Consider the following 10,850-nt stretch of genomic DNA (forward strand, 5'->3'; position numbering starts at 1 on the left):
AACTCTCAATAAGGAAAACGAGGTTCATTGATTTGTATCCACCCTCACCGAACTTAGTCATTATTCATTTTATTTTAGTATTTATTATGATTGCGAAAATAAAATCAAACTCACACATGATATTCAAATAGCATGTTTATTCATTTGGAAAACAATTTCACTTATTACAATAATAAATAAAACAAACACTAAAAACTTCTAATCTAAAAATCAGGATCTTCTACATCTGATCCGTCATCTAACATATCATCATCTATTTGCTCATAATCATCATGATCATGTGCATCGAAACGTCCTATAGGAAGGTTGGTGAGAATCCTTCTTTTGCTCATTGGTGAATTGAAACTCAAATTTTGCGGTAAACCTAACTAAGAGGAAATAGTATCTCATTCCTAATGGTAATTCATCCTCCTCACGCATTTCTTCCCATGTTTCTTCTAAAGCTACTATTACAGGATGGAAATCTTTAAACAACCTAATTACTAATACATATTGTTCCGTTGATCTTAGCATTATTTGTTTAGCCTCTTGAAGGCCACCTATCTCTTGGTGAAACAAAAGCAACCTCCGAGTAATCCTTTCTAGGGCTCCTACGGTGTTTCTTGGCTCCCTTATTCTTTTTAAAGCCTTAATGGCTCGGATATCTTGGTAGGTTAAAGCTTCGTTCATTCTTAACTGAAACATAAACACTAAAGTTGTTAGCTATACACATAGACAAAGTAACTTGTAACTTAAACACTTACTTGGCGGTCAGATTCGGAGCTTCGAGCGTGTGTATCGAGGAGAACTTCATGCGAAGGAACCGTTGCTCTGATACCAACTGTAATGACCCACTAATCTAGACTATTTGGACCATTAACGAAACTATACATAAAACTTACATTTTTACGAAAATACCATAATTTTATTGAGTAACTTGTTAAAAATAAGAGTTACTTACAAATAAACAGAATACTAAGAAGGATTTGGGATCCCATTGTCTTTAAAAACAAAACATGATTTAAATGAAAAGAATACATAAGAAAATGCGGAAAATACATATAAAACCATAAAAATTAAAATGAGACTACATCCTCGAATCAAATAACGCTCGGCCCCTTGACTCCATTCACCATCGATACACATCCTCTAAGCGTCACGAATCTTTCCGCCTCTAAAGCTTATTTCCTGCACATAAACAGAAAGGAATGAGCCTAATGCCCAGCAAGGAAAAATCTAACACATAGTCATACAAATCAATTTCATAATAACGTAAAGACATATCATAACACATAATACACTTATTATAATGGCCATTATTACTTGGGGTCCCATAGACTAAACAAGCTTATGCCCATGAGATTAGTGGGGTCCTACCAGCTAAATAGGCATATGCCCACAATCTTTTTGGGGTCTTGTTAGTCAAATAGGGCATAAGCCTAAGCCTACAAACAAACACATTTATAACATATTCATAACATATCATAACATAACACATAAGATAACATAAACATAAACATATAGATTCTAGCCTATTTTCCTTACCAAAGTTACCAGGATATAATGGACTGAGTTGGGACTTTTGGAACACTCCTAAAACCATAATGAACAAGAGTGAGTTGAAAGAAGGAAAGAGATGAGAAGACTAAACCATTTGAGAGACATGCTTACCGAAACTTATGTGCTCAAGAACTTAGATTCCCTAACCAAAATATAGATTAAGGTTAGAGATTGAGTAGAAGACTATGAGAAAGAAAATAACATAATACAGAAATGAACTAGAGTTTTGGTTACCTCAAAGACTTGCAAGATCAATCTAACCACAACTGAAATACTAACGAACCTCACTTCCCAAAGTGTTTGATAAGCTTATGATGTTTAAGCTTATGATTTTCCCAAACCAGGTGTTTAAACTCTCACACTCACTTAACACTAGCAGCTTCTGAACTTAGAGTAAAAGGTGAAGAAATGGCTGGGTACTAGGTCCTATTTATAGAGTTTGGAAATGAAAGTATCTTGATTTTACTTGAATAAAAATAATGGCTTTTTAGGTGAAAATCATTTGAATAATCGTTCAGCAGAGGCTGAAGACTCGTTCAAAAGATGCTGGACTTTTGAAGAAGTTTGAATGGCTGAAAGGAAAAGAATTCAAAATTGTTTGAATTCATGCTGGAGGAGGCGATATATCGCCCCCTGTAGGCGATATATCCTGGGCCAGTATGCTCGAGGCGACCGTGCATCGTTTCGTGTTTTCCGTATCTACGTGCTGCGACATATCGCCCCCTATAGCTGCGATATATCGGCACACGCTGAATATTTAAACACGAAATTACACATTTTTAGCTAAGTTTGAATGGAGTAAACAGCCTTGACTAAGCCCTCAACGTTTTCAAAGCTGCTGACTGACCCTATAACATTCAAACTTTACTCCTTATTAAATTTAATCCTCAAAAATACTTAATCCTTAATCACCATTCATAACATGTGCTTAAAATCCTATTGGTTGATGTCTAAACCTTATAATATAATAAATATAATCCTTAATATCAGTCACATTAATCAAACCTTAGGTTATACTTAATATTGTTATACTATAGATTAAACTTAGAAAATCTATAAGTACTACTATGAGTGTCCAAATAATTCCCGGTCTGAACCAAAAATCCACAGTTACATAGATAATACTAAACATACTATAATACTACTAAATAACTAGCTAAGTAAAGTTCTTGGACTCTACAGTAGATCCACTAATACTTAATTTTACCCTGAAATGCTAGTAATCGGCGCTATTCTTTTTTTTCATCGTTTAACATCTTTTGACTTCTTTATCTCACTTTTCTCGCTTGATTCATGCCTTGTCCATAATTTTCATAATTTCTTATATCATGAGCCCATCAAACACCCATAACAAGACAAATGCTACAAGGTTAATAATATTGAGCATACACATAAAAAACATATACACAACTTTTATACTTATGCATGAAAACACTTATAAAAATATGCATATGATCAAATTATAAATATTGTATGATATACAATGCAATGAAATCATGTCATTTTTGGCTATATGCTATCAAAATAACGTGGGTGCTACATAACTTATCTCACCAAGAAGATCCCACGACAATGGTATCTCTAGCCCATGATGAATAACGATTCAATAGATTATATTAAGAAATGCGAAAAATGCCAGGGATACACAAACATCCCCAGAGGTCCTCCAAATTAGCTCACTCAGATCACAAGTCCTTGAACCTTTGCAGTTTGGGGCATTGACCTAATAGGCTCCTTGCCCACGGGAAAGGGAGGAGTAAAGTACGCGATTGTGGCAGTCAACTACTTCATGAAGTGGGTTGAGGCCGAACCTTTCGCTAAAATCATCTCTAAGAAGGTGTAGGACTTCATTATTAAGAACATTGTTTGCTGCTACGGGATCCCGAGGAAGATAGTCTTCGAAAATGACCTGCAATTAGATAGTGATCTGTTCACTAATTTTTACAAAAGGCACAGAGTCATAAAGAGCTTATCCTTCGTAGCTCATCCTCAGGAAAATAGAAAAGTGGAAGTTGTCAACAAGACGCTTATGGATACCAAAAATCCACCATAAAAAAAAAACAAAAGAAGTTTCTAGTCCCTTAATGAAGTAAGCAGCTAAGGGGCACCAAAGGAGCCAAGTACGCGATGGAGGCAGAAGGTTATTACAGGCCATCCAAATGTCAGACATTTGCAAGGCTCTAGGCCTCACGAGTTCATTCCAGGCCTCCAAGCTGCATCACCTCGTAAGACACCTCTGTCATGCATACATGGGCCTTTTCCAAGCCCCTCGGAGTCAAAGCCCCAGCCTCACGGACACCACTTCAGCAGAACCCAGTTGCACCTCGCGCATGCCAACACCTCATGCACTGCGCCTAGCTTTTCCCCGAGGTGTCCAACACCATGGACCTCACGCCAAGAAGACACCTCGCACCTGGGATGTGTCCCACGTCTCACCAAAGCATGCACCTCGCGGCCCCCAAGCACCTGACCTCGCCTGGCGGCCACGCGCGCAGGGGCCTTGCGCCCGCGCGCACCAGGACCTCGCACCAAGGCCTCGCCTCATACGCCTACAGAAATACGTCTTGTGCCCAGAGTGCACACGTGGGGTCAAGAGGCCCTTCTCACCTATTTCTCATGGAACCATCTCGCAAGGTCCATGAGTTAGGGTACGGGCGTGATGTCCATGCCAGACAAGTAATGGCCGTACAAGAATGGTACATGGTACGGAATCCCTCAGCACGCTTATGTGGTCTGTACCCGACAAGTAGTGGAGGCATAATATGGCATCAAGACATGAGCACTATTGCAGACCTCTGACACGTACTAGAGCCGACCACCACTCTTCCAACACCACTACCACCTGTGCCATGACCCTGATAGTGTACTCCTGTACTATTTTATCCTAAGGGACCATCATGTATAAGGGGCCATAAGAGCCTAGCTATAAATAGGGCTTTACCCCTCAGAATGAGGGGTTGGAAAATTCATTGTAGGCTGAAGCTATTAAGCAATATACAATTTTTACTCCATTGTTGATCTGTGTTTATCCTTCCATAAGTCCATTCTAAGTTCTTATCTAAACATCACCTTACTTACCTTTGAGTTTTTCGATCTAATTTTGTTGGTGAGATTTCACCGTCAACAACGCTTAAGGTCGCTTTAAAGAAAAGGCTGGAGCAGGTGAAAGACGTCTGGCCTGAGGAATTGCCTATAGTACCATGGAGCTACCGTACCACTACTAGGACGTCCACCGGCCATTCACCATTTTCCATGGCCTACGGGTATGAATCCATGCTCCCAGTTGAGGCTGCCATCTCCATGCACCGATGAACAACGTATGACCCGACTACCAATCACACTTGACTTCAAGAATCATTGGACCTGGTTGAAGAGCTTCGAGAAGCTGCCCAGCTCCGAGTAGCTTCCTACCAACAAAAGGTTGCCAAGTAAGCTCAATAAGATGGGCCTATATAGGGCACCTTAGAGTAAACCTTATGTCACAAAGCTTGCGAGAATCAACGAGCCTAAAAAAATCATCAAAAGGAACCTATATGGGGTACCTTGGAGTTTGTCTAGCACCAAAAAAACCAAAGCCCTTACGAAGCCCGAGAAGTCAACTCACTTCCTGAGGACTAAGTGCTCAATAAATAGAACTAAGTTCCCAAGGACTAAAAATGGGAAGGGCTCACATGTCCCGAGTTGCCTCGAATTGGGCACAAGTCCCAAGTTGCCTAAACTTGGGCACACAAGTCTCGAGTTTCCTATGCTTAAGCATATAAGTCCTGAGTTTCCTAGACTTGGGCCCACATATAGTGGATAAAAATAGGTTAAATTAAGTCAATTTTATTGTGACATCACATTACGAAAGGAAATTGATAATACCTTGTACATTTTTAAGTCCAATTTGCATTATTACTAAACGATGTATGTAAAATATATGTGTAAGTAAAAAGCAAAGGAGGCAAGTGTAACGCCCTGGTTACCCCAGAACAGTTACGGTGAACGGTGGACCGGAAATTTGACTCGCTACCCGAGTCCTTTGGTCAAAAATGTGCTCTAAGTGTAATTAATAGGTTAAGGTATAAAACCAATAAAAAGGAAATGGATATTTTCATTACAAACTACTCTGCAGAGCTAATCAAAACATTTACAAGCTGTTCTCAGTACAAAATGGTCACTACTGTTTCAAATTTACAATCCCACCGACCTAAGTGGCAAAAATAGGGTAAACCCCCTAGTTCCTCTGAGAACTCCTTGGCCGTGGTGGTCAAGCGGCCGCATATGTACACATCACCACCTAAGCTCTCCACTCAAGGCTAGGTGAGCTTTTCTTTCCCTTTACCTGCACCACATAGCACCCATGAGCCAAAGTCCAGCAAGAAAACATAATACTATTCAATAAAATTATCAAATGATTATCATTATAATCACACTGAGCATAAAGCTTTCAAACAAATGAGTGAACATCACATGAGGTCCTGATAAACCATACTGAGTGACTGACAAGCGAGTCACTGAAACAAATGGAAGAGTGGCTGCTAGATAAGCCACTAGCCTTCAACAGGTTCTGGTAAACCATACTGAGTGACTGTCAAGCATGTCACTGTTTCAAGTGGGAGAGTGGCTGCTAGGTAAGCCACTAGCCTCCAAGTGCTTATTTCATTCATCGACCCTCGGGGTCGGTCTGGCATTAATGCTCTTTGAGTCATTCAATGCTGATAGTCGATTAGATCTAATCTTTGTTGGCTTGTGTTAAAACGCTAAGGTCGTCCTGACTAATGAGTCAGCTCAACGTGACCAGTGCCCAGTACCACTGCCGAACCTGACTAATAAGTCACAGCTTCACAGTTAATACTAGCACCTTTGCCAAATCTGACTAATGAGTTAGTACCATGCACAAGTGAGCAGCATATGCTAAACATTCTATATCCAGTCCATGTCCATATTTACACAGCCAGCATGCCTCATGAAAGCCCATGCATGTCACGCTTGGGGTGCAGTTTTCTTACCTCTGGTTCGAGCTAGAATGAATAAAAGAACAACCCTGAAAACGATCAACCTTTTGGTCCTTTAGCGGTTATCTGGTCATAACCAATTATGGAATTCTATCAATAAAATGAATAATAAAATGTTCCCAAACCAAAACCTAATCTCCGGGACATCAAACACTACCCAACTGGGTAGTAGGTTCAACCCTGAGGCCTTAGGCTTGCATCCCCGAGCCAAAAAGCCATTTTTGGCCAAAAATCCACTAAGGGTCGCGGCCCTCCTTGGCCATGTCGCGGCCCACCCCTCAAACAGAGGCGCCCAACTTAGCATCCCCCAAGGGCCGCGGCTCCCCCTGGCCATGCCGCGGCGCAACCTCCAGTTTAGCCAAAACCCCTGTTTTTCTTCCCTTGCGTTTTCTCTTGGAACCAACCCTTCAAACCCAGTTTAAACACCACCCAAACCTCCAATACAATCCCTAAACTTGTTCTATATCACACCCTTAGCAAAACCCAAGACAAACCCCAATTAAAACTTCCATCAATTCCAACAATCCTCCATAAAAACACAAGCTGAAATCTAACACTAAAACATAGTATAACCAGAAACTCAATGGATAAAACTCACCTCAAACCTCCTTTGAACCTTCCTCAATAGCTAAACCAGGTCCACTAACTCAGCCCTTTGATCTCCTAGCTTAATTCCACACTTTGAGCTCAAGAACACCAAAGAAGAAAGTGGAGGAAATGAACGTACGGGAAGGAAGAAGACAACTCTGTTTTTGCTCTGTTTCTATATGGTTTCTACAGCCATCCAAACTTCACATATATCTAAACCCTAAATGACCCAAATACCCTTTAGTCACTAAAAGCCTCTAAAACCATTTCAAGGGTAAAATTGGTACTTTCCACTTACACCGTTAATCATAATTAACGCTTCCCGATTCCCGCTAATCTCAATATTCTCAAACACCAATATTTCACATCCCGTTACCCTTTAATGCCCGGTAACACTCTAATCATTAAAACATCCCGAGACTCACCCCGAGCCCCGAGCTTAAACCTGTTATGACCAAATCGATATTTAACACACCATGATCGTCTCATGCCAAATGGCTCGAACAAACCCACATCATAATGTGGTCACAAAATATATCACCAACATGCATCCAAATAAACAATTTACCCTCAATGGGCCAAATTACCATCACACCCCTGTAATTAAGAATATGGACTCACATGCATGCATTTCACATCATATTATAATATAATCAACATATACATGAATTTTATCAATTAATAACACAATTAAGCAAGTATGGCCCTCCCAGCCTACTATTCACACCGTTAAGCACATCGGGGAATTCGGGGCATTACAGCAAATAAAGTAAAGCGAAAAATCCATTCAAAATATAGTATTTAAAACATTACTCAGGGGCTCGAGCATTAAATTTGTTTTACCCCAAAAAAGTGGATCACAACCCTACTTACAAAAATATACAACAAAGGAGGGAAGACGGCCTATTCCGCCCATGGAGGAACCTTCTAGATGAGGTCGATGATGGAGTCAAACTCGGGGACCCGGCCAGCTTCCTTGGCAGCAACAACAACATCGACAATCATTGCCCAGACACGCTCCTCGAAGAGTGCCTGAGTAGAATAGGACTCTCCAATAATACTGAGGTCTATATCCCTGTTGTGAAACCAGGTCGTGTAAAAAACATCCTCAGAAATGTTGTCGACCTCCTTCTTGAGGGTATCTACCTCGAAACGTGCAACTTGATGCGCCTTCTAGAGAGAGTCCACCTCCTCCGTTGCTCGAGAGGCCTCCCCTTATCCAACTTAGCATTTTCCTTGACCAACTGAGCATGATCAACTACTCGAGCAACTTCCCCATGGACTCTGGCAACTTCATCTAGTATTTGAGAGCCTTTCCCCTAGGCCTTGCTGCCTTCTTACTACGCCTTGCTAGCATCCTCCTTGGCCACCTTGGCCTCCTCCTAAGTAACATTGACCTCCTCAACCTCTTTTGTTACTGTCTCCTCGAGAGCCCGAGAAAAGGGCCTTCTCTTCCTCCAATGACGCCTTTAGTTGGGCCAGCTCCTCCGGTGGCACACTAGCGTTGGCCTTCAGGGTGGCCAGCTTCTCATGGGCCCTCTGGAGGTTAAAGGATTTCTCCATCATGATGTCTCTGATTCTTTGGGCAACCAGAGCTGACTGAAAGGGAACAAAAACAAAGTCATTTAATGTAAAGAATTACAACACAAGACAACGCCACGGACTATGGAGAAGAGACCTACCCTCATTGTGTCATATCGTATTGGTATTAAAAGTGTAAATCAGAGTTATACATCGGACTTTAAAAAAAAGTTATTAATACCAGCCATGTTCATACATATATAGATATATTAAATCACATACAAATAGATTAGAGATTTCCTCTTGAAGCCTATTAAGAATCCACGAATCTTTTGTATAAATCAACAATCTTCCTATCCAGATTCTGAAAGCTCACACCTTGATCTTCTAGACCAATCCTCAAACACACAAGGACGTGTGTGGTCACATAGGATTCAAAAGGTTGATTTAGAACTCTCTAGATGTACTCAGCACATGAGATCTAGAGAGGTTTGATTGAGAAAAGATGTATTGAATAGTTTTTCAGGTTTAGGAAAAAAAATATCTCTTTCTTTTTCAAAGAAAGAGTCTGACAGTCTAAATTTTTTAATTGTTTAAAATAAGTTATTCCTGAAACTATCACTCTTTTAGTTTTAAAAGATAATTAACTTAATTAATTAATCTTTATTTTATTAAAATAAAATTGATCATTTATAACCTATTTAATTTTAAATCATATTTAAAAAAAATTATTAAATAATTAATTAAACAAATAAATTTGAAATTTAAAATTCAAATCCCAGAGATACAAATACCCATGTGTTTGGCGCCACACTCACTGTGCAGTGAGTGTGTCACACCACACTATTAGGGTTGTACGTCACAAATTGCTAATAAGGCTTAGTGCCTTGATTAGTGTGTCGGGAGGGCATAATTGGATATATATGTGTAAAATTAATTGATAAAATGTGTGACAATGTGGCATAAATGATTTATATGGTAATATGAATATATATGCATGCGGTCTCTTTCATGTTAATAAGGGCATATTTGTAATTTTGACCCGTTGAGGGTATAAATGTGATTGTATGTGTTAAATGACCCTAGGGGTATTTTAGGAAACTTAGCGTATATTTGGGATTTACCAGGTAACAGATAATTATTTGGTGATTAATTGAGCAAGTCGGGATTAATTGGGAATTTATAGGACCACTTGAGGATTAGCGGGAAATGCGGTAAATGACGGGGTTACCCTTAATGACATTAAGAGGCTAAGGATAAGTATGAAGGCATTTTGGTCATTCCTTAAAGCCTTTGTTAGAATTAGCTGTTAGAGAAAACCACTAGAAACCCCTTAGAATATTCTTAGACAATCTCTCAGCTTTCTCTCTCTCTCTCTCTCTCTCTCTCTCTCTCTCTCTCGCATTTCTCTCATCTCTTCATGGTGCTTAGGAAGATTTTGGGATTTTGAGGTGAAGCTTTGAAATTTTGGGCTAAGAACTGAGGAATCAAGCTAGGATCAAGAATGGAGTTAGCTCAGGGTCGAAATCCTTTCTCAAGTAAGCTTTACAACTTGATTTCTCTGTAATTTCATGTGTTCAAGTTAAGGTTTTTGGAGTTGTTAGCTTAAGTGTGAATTTTGAGATTTGAGGTGGTTTTGAGCTCGTTTATAGGTCCTAAACGTTGTATATGATGCAGTGAACTAGTTTGGGGTTTGATTTTGACAAAAATGAGGATTTTGGTAGGAAGTTCTGAAGATTTCTGGATTGAAAATGTTGGAGATTTCTGGGTTTTGGGCTCGAGCTGCGGCCCTGTTCTTCAGGCGTCGTGGCTCGTGTGCGCGAGAAGGCCCTGGGGGTCCCTGAAGTTGCCCAGGCACTGCTGCGCAGGTTAGGACATGCTGTGGCCCGCATCCCCCAGAAGAGATAGCTTTGGGGCTCTCTGACTTGTAGTGCGATGCAGCCCTTAGGCTTGGGGTCGTGACTCGAATTGAGAGAAATAGCAAAATCAGGTTTTTAGGCTCGGGAACTCAATCCTAAGTGCTTGGGAAGGATTCTACTACCCGGTTTAGTAGAATTCGAGGTCCTAGAGGCTAGTATGTTATTATGAAGCTTTTAATTAGTTTAGGTTTTAATGGTTATCAATTATCGCTTTGTGACTAGGTTTACTGTTAAGGCTCGGAATTGAGAATCCTGCTAGGGACCGCCTTACACCTTCATCTCGCAA

The sequence above is a fragment of the Humulus lupulus genome, chromosome 7, assembly GCF_963169125.1.
Source record: "Humulus lupulus chromosome 7, drHumLupu1.1, whole genome shotgun sequence".
Classification (NCBI taxonomy): domain Eukaryota; kingdom Viridiplantae; phylum Streptophyta; class Magnoliopsida; order Rosales; family Cannabaceae; genus Humulus; species Humulus lupulus.